Consider the following 4,774-nt stretch of genomic DNA (forward strand, 5'->3'; position numbering starts at 1 on the left):
CCCAGGATCTAGAACTGGTCTGGTCCCAGTTAGATATGTTTTTATTTGAACATTTCTGAGCACCTACTGTGTGCAAGACCTGTAAGAAACAAAGCTATTGCCCTTACCCTCACTAGGTTCTTGATGAAATACAGGGAGAAGACAGACCCAGTAAGTTCATTTTAAATCAGTGGGTTCCTGGGTCAGGGAGCCCTGATGAGCTCCTTGACTGCCATTGACCAGCTGTGCCACCTTTGTCAAACTCCCTAATCTCTAGGTTAATTTCTTCAACTATAAAAGGGGGTGGGAAGTAATCCTGACACACACAGGACTGAAATCACAGATGGACAGATTCAGCACAGGCCCCTAGAAGGTGTTGCATATGTGTTAATTGTTAGCTATTATTCAGAGAAGGCAATGGCACACCACTCCCATGCTCTTGCCTGGAAAATCCCATGGATGGAGGAACCTGGTAGGCTGCAGTCCATGGGGTCACTAGGAGTCGGACATGACTGAGCGACTTCACTTTCACTTTTCACTTTCATGCATTGGAGAAGGAAATGGCAACCCACTCCAGTGTTCTTGCCTGGAGAATCCCAGGGACAGGGGAGCCCGGTGGGCTGCCGTCTATGGGGTCACACAGAGTCGGACATGACTGAAGCGACTTAGCAGCAGCAGCAGCAGCTATTATTATTGTTATTGGGGTTCCCTGGTGGTTCAGCAGTAGAATCTGCCTACCAGTGCAGGAGACAGCTTCAATCTCTGGGCTGGGAAGATCCCTCAGAGAAGAAATGGCAACCCACTCCAGTATTCTTGCCTGGAAAATCTCATGGACAGAGGAGCCTGGTGGTTGGGGTTGCAAAGTGTCAGACACGACTGAGTGACTAAACAAGAACAACAACAATTATTATTGCTATTATTATTAGTCTTGTTTTCCTTCACACTCCCTTTAGCATTTCTGGGGAAGTGTTCTGAATGATTCCTGGTACCCAAAAAAGATTCTATGTATCTTTCTCTATGTACTTTGGAAGAGATTGTGATTCTGTGACAGGGCACAGAACTAATCAACTCTTGTAAATGTTTCAAAGATGAGAAAAACAGAACGTTATTGTTTGTTTTTCCCCATTCCTTCAAATGTGCAATTTTCTGGCTCAAATGCTGCACATAGTAGGCATGTTCCAGAAATTACAGCAAACCAAGAAGCATTCAGGAAACTCAAGTTCAGTAAAAGAGCTTTTATTACCAGGCACTTAGAGCAAGGGAATTTAGTCCAACCCAAGAACTTCCTCTGTTTCTTGAAGGGCAGCTAGAAACACAGAGGAAGTCTGCTAAGTGGCTGCTTTTGTTGCCACCAAAGCTGCAATTGCTGTTGCCAACACCAGTGAGTGTGTTTTAGGCAGCTTTGATTGAAAAGTTAATCAGCAGCCTTGAGCTTCTATCAATAAAGAGGAGAGAGATTGATTTAAATACTTGATGAAAAAAAATTTTTTTAAGCCCTAAACACCTGAAAATGAAGAGATTGAATTAAGAGACAATGAAAGATGGATTGGGGCAGATTTCTAACAGAACAATAAACTTCAAGAAGAAAGGAATCTTGGGAGCAGGAATTCAGTCTTGATGTGGGACTGGAGAGGAAAGATGGGTGAGAAAGAGATGAGAGAGTTGCTGACAGGTTGGGTGTGTGTTGGTGGGTACAGGATGGACCAGCAGACTGCTGGAGACTCTGGCACTCCTGCCTGCACCCCAAGACCGTTTGAGGGCTCTGAGGATGGAGATGAACTGCCCTTCTCCTGGATCAGTTCCTGTGAAAGTGAACTGCCTGAGATGCCTGGGCAGTCAGTGGAGGGGAGGAGTTTGGTGGGCTGAGGTGGCCCATCCAGGCTTCCTAGAGACGCATGCTTGAGTGGAGGCGTTGAAGAAAGGGCACTTTAGAGCTGGAAGTATCGTTCACATCACCAGGCACAACCCTTTAGCAGATGATGATGAACATGCTAGATGATAGAAAACAAATAAATGAAACGGAGCATGTTTTTCTATCTCTATGGGTCTTCGAATGGCTATACTGGCCTTAGTAAACTGGTGATGGTGGAGTAATAATTATAATAATAATAATTAGCATTTTTGAAGTGTTTACAACAGCCAGGCTCTGTGCTAGGTATTTTTCAAGTCCCTAGTCTCTCATTTACTTTTCGCAGCCACCTGGTAAGGGCATTAATTTAATCACATTTCATTTTGCCTCAGGAGGGGAGAATAACTTGTCCAGCATCACAGAGCCAACACGATATGAAGCTAAAGTAGAAAGCTCACGTGTTCACTTGCCCTACCTGAAGATTCTTCCAGTACATTACAAATCTGCCCAGAAGGGCAAAAAAGAAAACACAAGTCTCTCACAGGTAATGAAATTGACCCAGTGATATAAATTTATATCAAGGGCTTATATCACACTGCCTAACACAATTAAGTCCTTGTTACATCCTAACAGGGGTTCATTTTTATTCATAAAGTATATACAACAGAGTCTAGAAGACAACAGGTACTCAAGATGTGTTATCTTAGGGGGTGTTGTCATAAAAAAGAATGTGCAGCAACATAGATGAACCTGAAGATTATCATACTAAGTGAAATAAGTCAGAAAGAGAAAGACAAATATCCCATGGCATTGCTTATATAAATGTCTAAAGAATGATACAAATAAACTTATTTACAAAATAGAAACAGACTCAAAGACTTAGAGAACAAACCTGTGGTTACCAGGGGGAAGGGCTAGGGACAAGGGAGAGATAGGGAGTTTGGGATTGATATGTATACACTGCTGTATTTAAAATACCTCTGCTCAGTATTCGGTAACAGTGAAGTAAAGTGAAGTGAAAGTTGTTCAGTCGTGTCCAACTCTTTGCGACTCCATGGACTATACAATCCATGGAATTCTCCAGGCCAGAATACTGGAGTGGGTAGCCTTTCCCTTCTCCAGGGGATCTTCCCAACCCAGGGATCGAACCCAGGTCTCCCGCATTGCAGGCGGATTCTTTACCAGCTGAGCCACCAGGGAAGCCCATTCTGTAATAACCTAAATGGAAAAAGAATTTGAAAAAGAATAGATACTTGGATATGTATACCTGAATCACTCTACTATATACCTAAAACTAACATAACACTGTTAATCAACTATGCTCCAATATAAAATACAATTTTAAAAAGACTGATATTATTAACACAGAAGCCTGATTCCCCATCACTTTCCCCCATAGAACCAATCTCCTTGCCATTCTCAGCTATTTCTTTCCCATTCTTCACACTCAGTGTGCCTTTGAGACTCTGTGCTCTTCCTCATGCTACTGCCCTAGCTATGGCTCTCGTTTCTTCACTCTTCACCTTTGCCCATTAAAACTTCTCATTCTGCAATGTCCAACTCAAAAATTGCTCTCCCTCGGGTTTATCCTGATTCCCCTTTACTTTCTTGCCTGTCCCAATAATCAGAATGTCTCCTCCTTGGTGAAGTCTCCAGCTTTAATTACGTCTTGATTAGTCCTTATTCATTTTTCTTGCATCATTCTGAGATGTAAACACAGTCATTTCCCCAAATTCAATTCTCAGCTCCTTGAAGTCTGGATGGTGTTTATTTGCAATTATTCTCCTCACTTTTCACCCTGCCTGGCCGCTGGGACTGTGCATGGTACACAGTAGGCACTCAGTGATCAACTTGGAGTACAGCTTGATTTGGGGAATGCCACCTTAAAGTCCTAATGTTTTTGATAAAGGAGTCAATCAATGAACTGTTATTATTTCATATTGAGTCTTTACTAGGAATATGCCAATCAGAGAATTATACATGCCCTTTAAAAGAGAGGGGCTTCCCCGGTGGCTCAGATGGTAAAGAATCTGCCTGCAATGCAGGAGACCCAGGTTGTTTGATCCCTGGGTTAGGAAGATCCCCTGGAGAAGGAAATGGCAACCCACTCCAGTATTCTTGCCTGGAGAATTCCATGGACAGAGAAGCCTGGCAAGTTACAGTCCATTGTGTTGCAGAGTCGGACATGACTGAGCCACTAGCACACTTTTATTTTTAGAATAGAGAGCTTTGGTGGCATGGGGTAGGGATGCATATTTGAACAGCAATGACTAGCAGAAAGAGAGGGGCAGGAAAAGTAGCGTGTGTGTTGGGGACTGAGAGCAATACTGTGGCTATTACAATAGGATTGTCGAGATATGGGCCCCTGAATAACTGTTACCATAGAAACTAGAGTTGGGGTTGGGTAGCCATCTACCCAGCTTGCTAGGTGGTTGTCCTGGGTAGGCTGGAGGGCAGAAGCGTTTGGCACCCCCTAGGAACATCAAATCCCTATTCCTCATCCCCATGGGGGCTGTCAGTGTCACACATGCCATCAAACCCGAATCACTGCACTACAAAAGCATCTTTTGATTGATTCATCAACTATCAAATACGAAAGATATGCTTGTCACTGCATGGGGAGCAGCAATTAGCGTTGGGAAGAAACTCAGAGTCTGGGAGTCTGAGTTTTGGAGTGGAGGATAAAGCCAAAAAAGAGCTCTTCATCAAAACACCCCAAACACATCCAAACACTCCCTGGCTCACAGATAGGAGTGAAACAGAGAGCAAGAACAAATCTATTGGAGCAGTAACATTAATACCATAATTAACAGATACTGACAGAGTACTTACCAGAGTTAAGTGTTGAATGTATACTTTTAATTTAGTTTAAAATTTAATCCTTAAAATGGCCCTTTGGAGAAGGAAATACTATTTTCATTTTACAAATGAAGAAAAGGAAGTTCA

This window comes from Bos taurus, chromosome 18, assembly GCF_002263795.3.
Source record: "Bos taurus isolate L1 Dominette 01449 registration number 42190680 breed Hereford chromosome 18, ARS-UCD2.0, whole genome shotgun sequence".
In the NCBI taxonomy this organism is placed as follows: domain Eukaryota; kingdom Metazoa; phylum Chordata; class Mammalia; order Artiodactyla; family Bovidae; genus Bos; species Bos taurus.